At 36.2% G+C, this 11660-nt stretch overlaps 1 long non-coding RNA gene across 1 annotated transcript; it reads right to left on the reverse strand.

Moving 5' to 3' along the window:
- Window positions 1-2281: 2281 nt before the first annotated feature.
- Window positions 2282-2840, reverse strand: LOC126376901 (uncharacterized). The gene is made up of 3 exons (XR_007567772.1): window positions 2703-2840; window positions 2507-2604; window positions 2282-2416 (listed from the first exon to the last, which is right to left on the reverse strand). It is a non-coding gene; the product is annotated as an uncharacterized LOC126376901 (long non-coding RNA).
- Between the last annotated feature and the right edge of the window lie 8820 nt (window positions 2841-11660).

Consider the following 11660-nt stretch of genomic DNA (forward strand, 5'->3'; position numbering starts at 1 on the left):
GAAGTGAAGGGATTCGCGAAAATGTTCTTGGGCATTCTAGACCATCTTCGTTCAGTCGGATCGCTCGAGCGCCAACGCGCTATCGCGCGCGCTCTCGCGGATCCCTTCACTTCGATGGTCTAGAATGCCCAAGAACATTTTCGCGAATCCCTTCACTTCGATGGTCTAGAAATACCCAATAACATCGAGTGTGGTTCTTAATATTACGATCAATCGGTTAGCAACTACAACACTCACCAGTATAGCACGAGTCGATTTCATATCACATTTTTTTGAGTCTAGATTTTTGTCCTGGCTTTCTAGACCACTTTATCGTTAAAACACAAAACTTCACTTCGTTCGCTTGCGTTCACTCCGTTCCGTGTGGGATTTTTAACAACCGCGTTGCCCCGCACATATGCGCCTTCTGATGTTACCGCACGTGCACACTCAAGAATCCCTTCACTTCGATGGTCTAGAAATACCCAATAACATCGAGTGTGGTTCTTAATATTACGATCAATCGGTTAGCAACTACAACACTCACCAGTATAGCACGAGTCGATTTCATATCACAATTTTTTGAGTCTAGATTTTTGTCCTGGCTTTCTAGACCACTTTATCGTTAAAACACAAAACTTCACTTCGTTCGCTTGCGCTCACTCCGTTCCGTGTGGGGTTTTAACAATAAACTCGTCTAGAATGTTCAATTTACAAATTGAAAGTAGACCAGGTATATTTACACAACAATAAACTGTTTTAAAATAATTATCTAATCAACAACGCAAAACAGTATTTATTAATCCTTGTATTACCACCGTTTGTGGTTGTCACAATTTCGAATTAGAATGCTCATAACCTACGGGACGGCATATCACATCAATATTTAAGTTTAAATAACATTGCGTCAAGAAATACATTTCATTGCTGTAAAAGCTATAACACGCAATAGACAAATTGTCATCCCTTTATACTTATAATGAAATTTGTGAAACAGAAACATGCTTTGAAACTACCTGAAATCTGTCCTATATCGAGCTCCGACACTCGACGTCATGGAAAACTATTGCCGAATACAATAAGGTGCATTATTTGTGGGCCATCTAATTGCGGCAAAACTAATTTAATGATTGGACTTTTATTGCATAAAAATGGTCTTCGTTATAGAAATTTATATGTATATTCCAAGTCTCTTTGTCAACCAAAGTATGAATATTTAGAAAATGTGTTAAAATGGTACCGGGTGTATCATTTTATAAATTTCATGAAAAAGATGAAGTTCTAAGCCCGCAGGAGGCTCGTTCGAATTCTATAATTATATTCGACGACGTGGCCTGTGAAAATCAAAGCAACATGCGGGATTATTTTGCTATGGGGAGACATAGAAATATAGATAGCTTTTATTTAAATCAGACCTACTAACATACTAAGATTCCTAAACAACTTGTTAGAGATAATTCAAATTTGATAGTATTATTTAAACAGGACGATATCAATCTAAAACATGTATACGATGAACATGTAGGCACAGACATGTCGTGGGCACAATTTAGAGAATGGTGTTCAAAGGTATGGAGTAACAACTATAATTATGTAGTTATAAATAAAGATTGTGGAAAAAATGAAGGGGGTACAGGAAGATGTTTGATACATTTATAGTTTTTGACTAAACTGAAAATTATGTTGTCTATCTCAAGTATGATAGCGTTATTGATTTATGATTTTGTTTCATTTAACGGTTTTCTAGTAAAACAACGAAATTTGAAAAACACATTTTATTTATTAAGTTCATAAAACTGTTTAAAGTACAATAGATAAAAAAAATATATTTTGAAATAACAGTTACCATATTAACTATTTCTACTATATACATTAAATGTTTCCATAGCTTGTAGTACTCTGACATTAGTCAGAGACTTTATTTGCGATGGAATTTACTGTGTTGTGAATACACGAAAATGCGATTCCAACATATTTATGAAATAATCGCATGTTACATATAAATACAAGTACTGTAATTACACAATGTCTTTGAAATATTGTTAATTAATTTTTCAGTCTGTCCCAATATATCATCATAACTATCTTTTACCACATATTGGGCTTTCACTAAAACATCACTTTTTTCTTGATTTTCACTTGTATTTGAAGCACCTAAATCCACTATGCTGATTTTAATTAACTTGGTGGCTTTCTCCGCGTTCCGATTTTGCACAAATGAAGATGACTGCTTCCATTTTCCGCATTTAACTTTAGATTTAATTATCTTCCTCTTCTTATCACTTTTCAGCTTTTGACTCTTGTTATCATGAGGCGCCGTCGATTTTGTGGTAGTCGCTTGAACAGGATACCTTTCATCGAAGTCAGCAAGCGGATCTTGCGCGTAAGGGTAGAATAAATCATCTTCGTTAACGTTTGTTAAATTATTCGACATGTTCTGAAACAATAAAACGTATCACATTAATTTATGTATAAAATAAAAATACAAACATTTGATTTTATTTATAAAATAAACCACAGTACTTACCAAAGTACTTAGCAGGCATCGCTTTTAGTGCTACACCTTCGAAATTATGATGATGATTTTTAACCGTCAACGGTGTCTACGTCTTTCTCCACGAGTAACTGAAAATACAATGACAGATTAGACTATACCCCTCAACACATATAAAATAAAGTAATAGGTAGTTTATGCACACAATAACACAATAAACGAATATTACCTGTTCATACTTATTTACGCTACAAGTTTCAACTTGTTCACCCAGCTCCTTTGACATCAGGTAACACGAGTACAGCGCGGATGCCAGCACTCGATCTTCTTTATCATACGCGCCGTATATACTTCTCACTTATTTTGGTCTGTCCGTGTTCGAATCAAGTTTTTTCCTGTAAGTCAAATTCATTAGCAGATTGCTTCATGTCTCTATACAATTTGCTGTCCTGTCATCCAATACCAGATTGGCTCAACGATCTCCAGAATTATGACATAAAGTGATAATATAATTTGAGACTCACAAAGTACCATACGAAAATATCAGAAATTCTATCCAGATTGGCGCGAGTCGTCATTGAATTCAAGAACAGCTTCGGTCCTATCATTTAATACCAGATTGGCTCAACGATCTCTAGAATTATGACATAAAGTGATAATATAATTGAGACTCACAAAGTGCCATACGAAAATATCAGAAATTCTATCCAGATTGGCGCGAGTCGTCATTGAATTCAGGAACAGCTTCGGTCCTGTCATTCAATACCAGATTGGCTCAACGATCTCTAGAATTATGATATAAAGTGATAATATAATTTGAGACCCACAAAGTACCATACGAAAATATCAGAAATTCTATCCAGATTGGCGCGAGTCGTCATTGAATTCAAGAACAGCTTCGGTCCTGTCATTCAATACCAGATTGGCTCAACGATCTCTAGAATTATGATATAAAGTGACGATACAATGTACGACCCAAAAATTACCACAAGGATGTCAGAAATTCTATCCAGATTGGCGCGAGTCGTCATTGAATTCAAGAACAGCTTCGGTCCTGTCATTCAATGCCATATTGGCTCAACGATCTCTAGAATTAGATATAAAAATGACGATACAATGTGTGACCCAAAAATTACCACATGGGTGTTAGAAATTCTATCCAGATTGGCGCGAGTCGTCATTAAATTCAAGAACAGCTTCGATTCTGTCATTCAATGCCAGATTGGCTCAACGATCTCTAGAATTAGACATAAAAGTGATGATACAATGTGTGACCCAAAAATTACCACATGGGTGTCAGAAATTCTGTCCAAATTGGCGTGAGTCGTAATTAGATTCAAGGACAGCAAATTGTAATAACATAATGAATTTGACTTACATGATATAATTCCCATAGCGGAAGCTTTTTCGTAATAGTGTGATCAATTAATTTAACTATTTATAAAAGAATCAAAATCACTCTCTAGCTCACTTGTCATGCCCGGTCAAGGCAAGAATCTATACTGAATTACATTACACATTGCACAGATTGTGCCTCGTATGCATTGAGGAATGTGGGCTATACTATTATTTTATTTTATTAATTCGGAGTACCAACAACTATAACTATACAATGAATGCTTACAAATTTAATTAAAACAAAGTCATTTAAAGGTATTCGCAAATGAAAACATATGATGTTACAGACTTATCATCTAGGAAGTTAAGAAAGAGTGTAAATAATATTCAACTATTAATTGTTGCGTTCGCACTGGGACCAAAAAAGTTATTAATAAAGATACGTCTTATCTCTGCAGCTTTTATACAAAATAGATCTAGATCTTTGTGTTCTTTAGCCAGCTCATTTAATAATTTTGTAGTTCTTAAGATAAACGAATTACGACGGTAGTTTGTGCGTGCATGCACACTCACCAAGGGTTTACTATATCTTACAGGTAATCTAGCAGGTACGTGTATATTAATATTCTCCAACAAAGTTGGGCAGTCTATTTTACCATTTAGGATATTAATTAAAAATATAACGTCAGCTGTTTGCCTTCGTATAGATAAAGGTAAGAAATGATACCTTCTACATCGAGTCTCATATCCATGATCGCGTCTCTTACATTTGTATTGTAGGTACCTAAGAAATCGTTTCTGAATAGATTCTATTCGGTTAATGTGTATGTTGTATTGCGGGTTCCATACCACGGAAGCGTACTCAAGAATACTGCGTACGTACGAACAAAATAAGACTTTAATCGGTTTTAAGGTTTTAAACCTAGATGTCGTACGAATAATAAAGCCCAAGGTTTTATAAGCCTTTTTGACTATATAGTCAATATGGTTATCATAAGCGGTTTTAGTGTCCTGCATTATTCCCAGATCCTTCATTTGGTGGGTCCTAGCAATGGCTGTACCATGCAGGCTATATGTGAAATTAACAGGTTGTGGCTTGTGAGTAAAAGTTATAACAAAGCACTTTGATATATTCAAATCAAGTTTGTTTTTCGCGCAATATTGTCCGAATCTCTCTAAATCGTACTGTAATAGCTCACAGTCGTTAACATTTTTGACAGATCTGAAAATTTTTGTGTCGTCAGCGTATAATAGAAATTTAGAGTGTGCAAAACAGAGACCAATGTCATTAATAAATAAGACAAAAAGCAACGGACCCAGCAACGAGCCTTGTGGCACACCAGAAGGAATAGGACACCAGGAAGATGTAAATCCATTAAGCGCAACAGCCTGTGATCGGTTTTCGATATAAGAGGAAAACCATCGGTACAAATTACCATGTATTCCGGCATAGGATAACTTTTCAAGAAGCAAAAAATGATCGATACGATCAAACGCTTTGCTGAAATCAGTGAATATAGTATCCACTTGCTCACGCGACTCCATCTTCGAAGTTACATAGTCATCAAAAACAAGTAAATTGGAAGCAGTGGACCTAGATCTCAGGAACCCGTGCTGTTCAGGGGAAAAGAAAGCCTGCAACGATCCATAAACCTGGCGATGTATAATTTTTTCGAAAACTTTTGCAAATATACACAGTTTAGAAATCGGTCTATAATTTTTCACGTTGGCCTTGTCACCGCTTTTATGTACAGGTGTTATAAAAGCAGATTTCCACATCTTAGGTACTGTACCTTCATTAACAGATCGTCTAAAGATAATACATAAAGGAATAACTAAGCTCTCAGCACAATTTTTAATTAATACCGGGGGTATATTATCCGGTCCCGCACCTTTATTCAAATTCAGCAATTTTAATATCCTCAGAACCTCACTGGGATTTATTTCAATGTCACTTATACTAAAATTGCTATATGAGTGACAAGGGCGTCCGGGATCCGGTGAGCCTAGTACAATATGTGGTGAGAGAAATGTTGACTGAAAGTAAGAGGCAAATAGGTTACAAACAGACTCCCCATTATCACCCGTCTCACCTTCATAGGTCATCACAGACGGCAGCGTGTGTGAAGCTTTATTAAGCGACTTCGAGTATGACCAGAAAAAACGAGGGTTTTTAGTGACAGAATCTTCAACCATACTTATATATGCTTGATAGCACTCCTGTTCCAGTTTTTTAGCCCGTTGTCTAAGAAGCGAGTATGTTTGATAGTCACCCAAATTACCATACCTATTATATTTGCCTAAATATTTACACTTCTCTTTTAAAACTCTTTTAAGGGAAGAAGTATACCAAGCAGGAAAAGTATTATTTCTAATAACTTTGTGCGGAATGTACTTATCTCGGAGACCATGAAGAGTAGAATTTAGAAAGAGAACAGCATCATCAATAGGTTTATTAGACAAGACGCTGTCCCAGTCAATGTCATACAAAGCAATATTAATTCTATCAAAGTCAGCCCTTTTATAAATATACGCAACTCGATTGTTCTCTTGTAGTGGCGTGTGAATAGCCATTGGCAGTTCTATACATATAGATCTATGGTTCGGGTCCTCCGGCACCAATGTATCGTCACAAGGACGCACAGATACTATAGTATTTGAGAAAACAAGATCCAAGAGCCTATCATTGGCATTGCGCACATAATTATATTGATCAAAGCTACATGTTACTATAGTATCAAAAAAGTAAATTTCACCCTCCTTAGTAACTTCTAAAGGTTCTAGATGGCCATCACTATGAAGATTCCACGTTATGTGAGGCAAATTAAAATCTCCCACAATCAGGAATATATCATTAGGGCAACAATTGAAATTATCATAAAGCTTACTTGTAAAATTTTCTAATTGAGTAGAAAACGAATTCCCATTATTTTCATCGCATAAATATAAAGTGCATATATGTAAGACAAAATTTACCCCTTTATTTTTCAATTTTAAAGTGAGCCAGATATCCTCAGCCGAAGAGTGCCAGCTCAGACATTCCTCAGCAACTAGGTGACTACGTACCGCTAGCAATACCCCGCCTCCAAACATTTGGCCGACCCTGACGTAATCACGGTCGCGTCGCAACACTATGTATCGATCATCAAAAAGCTCCTGATCCCCTATGCCCTCCAATAGCCATGTCTCAGTGATAGAAATTACATCATAACAACATAAAATTACATTTCTTTTAAATATTGCAGTTTTAGTGCGCAAACCACGGGCATTTTGGTAGTATATATTAAGTGAATTACACATTTTAGATAAGTTACAATACGGTCAATATGAATCATGTCAATATTAGGTACTTAGAAAATAGTAATACACATTAATTAATACGAATAATAAACAATAGGTAACGATCCACTTTTTTATATTAACAAATACTAATGCGTATTGAATAGCGATCAACATAATATCCGATTGCATTTCAAATTTTAAGATATAATATTTAATTTTACTTGTGGAATAAGGTATCATTAACAAAACTTGTAGGTAATATTTGTCTAACGAGTGCAATGTAGGTAAAAAAGACAGCAAGCTGAGCTGTAAGCGCGAGAAAATAAGATAGTAAATGGAATGCAAGCAGGCAGTAACAACCGTCGCAAACTGGCCGTACGGCGCGGAGATAAGCAATACAAGACAGGCAGGGCTTCCCAAGCTGCGGGCGCAACATTTACAAATGATTCGGAACAAACTTAACAGACAACATAGTACTATGTTGTAACTAGTAGATATTATAACAAGTACAAACACATTAAAAGAATTAATTAGCAAATTTTTTGTAAATCCTTTTCGGACTTTATGCAGAACGTAGGAGATATGTCCGATTTTCTCGCTAGAATTTTGCAATGCTTCACCCAAATATACTTGAAGTTTTTTTCACCATTTGAATCAGTTTTTGACGAAGCCAGATCTTTTGCTTTTTTGAGAAGAGCCTTATTATGCAGAGTGAGATGGTCGTTAATATATACATCGCCAACACCGGTGTAGCCCAAGTCAGCAACTGATAATTTCTTATACTTTCGCGCAGCCGCTATAAATTCCTCTTTGGAATAGCGGTTATTCAGCGCCATTATTATGGTTTTGTGGGAATCAGATTTCAGACTCGGCACACGTGCAATGTAATTTATTTCTTCTTTGCGAACAGGACATTGTATAATACTTCCAATTTTGAAAGCAATGTCGTACAGATTCTCATTCTTTTTAAGCGGGACACCTTTTATTTCAACATTATTTGCTCTTGCCCACTGCTCCTTCTCAAGCAAATCTTGGTGTATTTTGTCGAGATCTGATTGAATAGTTTGGACCCCATTAGTTCTATTTTCCACGGAAGAGATTCTTTTTTCCAGGGTGCCCGTTACTTTCTTGAGTTCATCCACAGAATCGTGCACAAATTCCAGTGAGGTTTTGAGTTCCGAAAATTCCGATTTGATAGCCTTAACATCTTCTACCAGGGTTGCCAAGGGAGCCAACTGTTTCGTGATAATCGCTAGGGACTCCTTTAATTCATCGAGTTGTGCTGCCACTTGCGGTGAGTTTTGCGGCGGGTTCTGGGACCCCGACTTGCAGTCTACACAGCGCCAGGCAGATTTGCGTTCACCAAGCTTCCGAAAGTTAGACTCCGTTATATTAGCACATGGGAAGTCAAACTGACGCTTGCACGAACTGCAAGTTACCCCGTCTGATACATCTGTTCCGCAACGCGCGCACGAAAACATTATCACAACACGATAGCGACCCGAAGTTGGTAATCCCTGAGAAACCAATAGCGGAGAAGCGTGCGCTCCCCAACCGTGCAACGAGTGAACCATATATTATATCAATCAGGTATCCTCTGACTCGTGGGAAACTTTTTTATAAACAACTAGTTTCAGTTACTGACTTCGCTTGATAAATTATTTTTATTGCAGGGTACAGGTTTACCTACAATACGTACATTATGAAGAAGGTGAACAAGTTTTCACTTTTGATTCATCATGCAGAATCAATGCTTTGCGTTTACTCAAATATTGTTATGTTTTTGTTCAACTGTAATGATGATGGTGATTATAACGTTCGACTTACTGTTCGATTCAAAGCAGGTTGAAATAAGGTTAATATTATTTAAAATATCAGTATTGAAACGTTGCACTCCTTGTTCAGTACAACTTAGGTACCTACCTAATGTACAACTAGATCGTGATTACATAATCATCACAACCAATATGCAGGTATATTCATGATATTCCTCTTCGTAAGATTATCGTTTATATTCAATGTACATAATGTAGTCAGAAAAAAAAAATGTATGTAGAGAATCGAACTTGTAACATATACCTACATTGAACATCAAACTCTTAACCACTGAGCCATCGTCGTACTGTGTCATCGGAAATAGGTGTAAGTTTACGTCTGTGTAATAAATACCTAATTAATATGAATATGCGGTGTATCATTTTACAAAGTGTTGCGACTAACTCGTTTGTTCGTGAGAATAGCAACTAAGCATTTTAGCGATGACTACGCGTCCAAAATGCTAAAATTTGAAATATGCAATGCATAATCCGTTATTGTCTTGCATTTAAGGTTTTATTTTGCATAATTCAGTTTTGCACTGATTTGTATTGTTTTTCTATAAAATAGGAAAAATCATTAAACTTTACTCATTCCTTTGATCGATTCCCAATTGTCCACAATTGTGGTATCCTCATCCGTGTTATTTTCATCTTCAGTGCTTTTCTTCAAGAAAGTTTGTTAAAATGTTAGTAAGTATTTACATTTACTTTTAGTTCATGTATTGTGTTGGAGTTTTTTACATAATAAATTTACACAACATTTTAAATACCATATACCTAACCGATTTCTTAATTTTCAGGTCTAACTACGAATATTCATCCGATTCGGACTCCCAACTGCCGCTGGCGCCTACGCCTGCGCCGAAAGTGTTGAAAAAGAAGCCTGCGAGCAAGAGGAAGCCGGCGGAGTCGACCCCAACGCCTACTAGGTAAGATTAACATGATTATCTTTAATCTTGTGTGCTTTTGAGAGAAGTTAATAGTGAGACAGTCGTGCCCATCAGTGGAACATTAAATAGGTACTTTAATATCTATCACTTTACTTTTATTTTATTCGAGATAATTTTACGCTATTTGCAAATACAACTTACATATCCCCTATCTCTACCCTTTTGAGATACATGCAGAATTATATGTTATGTTATGTATCTTGATTAATAGTAACAAAAGTAATATAAAATAATGTAATGGGTATAATGAGCGTTCTAATTGGAAATCGTAGCGCACGGCGGTAACACTTGCATCGTTTCAATATAAACATTATTGTTACAGTTCTAAAAAGAAGTCGCGGTCGAGCGCCAACGACGAGGCAGGCGCGACCGCAACGTATTCATCGAGGTATGTAACAAAACCTAATTTTCTACATATTTTGTCTACATTATTAATTTTATAAATAGGAAAGATTTGATTGTCAAATTGTGTATTTGGATCGAATAGACTCCGAAACTTACTGGATCGATTTGAAAAATTCTTTCACCATTAGAATCTTACATTATTTCTGATGAACATAGGCTACTCGTATACCTATGTATTTTGTCCACCCGAGCACCCGTGCGATGCCGGGGCGGACAGCTGGTTCAATAATTGTGTAGATATCTTTATTACACTCCATAATTCATTATACACATTACGAACAATATTATTATGATGAACATAGTTCAAAATAAGGTGACGAAGACGTTTGTGCAGCTATTCCTTTGTTCCTTTAAACCTATATAAATTATTACTTATTCGTATTTTTCGGTTTCCAGTACTGGCCCAGGAGGACTCTTCGGGTTTGAGACGGGAGCAACTTCGGGGACGTCGAAGTCTGCAGTGCTGCAGACTTATTTGACCAGCCGCGTCCCCAACGGTCGAGTGCGCCGGGAGCTCGTCAACCAGTCTGGCGAGTACTATATAGAGTTCCGGGTGTATAACACCGAGAAAGCTGTTGCCTCTAAACCAGATCAGCGGTGGAAAGAGGCTGAAGTTACTCTTAAAGTAAAGTTAGATCGGGGGACTCCGCAGTGGGAGAAAATGCAATCGTTTATGCAGCGGATTCATAATTTATTTGAAGATTGTGAGCCCGTCTTCATAAGCGAATAGTAATAAGTACCTACTACTCAGGTACTTATTACAACCTTTTCTCTTACTGCTGCTGTTCATTGATATAACTTCACTTTAAGATACTTTCCACTGCATTTTCAACCAAATACCTATGAAATTATAATTGTAAATCATACATTCATTGTGTATATTGCAATTTTATGTCGTTAGCGTATGAAAGGCGAGGCATTTTCTTTGTATATTTAAAGTATACTTATCAAAAATGGTGTTTTGTACAGTTTGTAAAGTCTCTGTAGATCGTGTTCATTGGGTGGGGCATTTACGAAGCACTAACCATAAAAATAAAAATATTTCTCCTTTTAGCGACGGGATTGAATTAATTGAGTCCGCATTTCGCAACCGAATAGCTTCATACAGAATATTATCACCAGATTTGGATGGTCATAATTCTTTAGATCGGTTTCTTGATAAAAAATAAAATCAAAACATTAATTGATTTGTCTCTCAAGGAAAATGACTGTATAAAACTCAATTTTGAACATTTTGCTGTTTTTCTTTTAGTAAAAAATGATTCTCAGGAAATAAAGTCTTTTGGAACTAAAAATTATACTCTCTATAAAAATTATGACTTTGATAGTTTAATGAACAAAGTGAAAATTAGTTTGATGAGAAAAAAATGAGAATTTCAAGAACGTGATAGTGGT

This window comes from Pectinophora gossypiella, chromosome 21 (genome assembly GCF_024362695.1).
Source record: "Pectinophora gossypiella chromosome 21, ilPecGoss1.1, whole genome shotgun sequence".
Classification (NCBI taxonomy): Eukaryota; Metazoa; Arthropoda; class Insecta; order Lepidoptera; family Gelechiidae; genus Pectinophora; species Pectinophora gossypiella.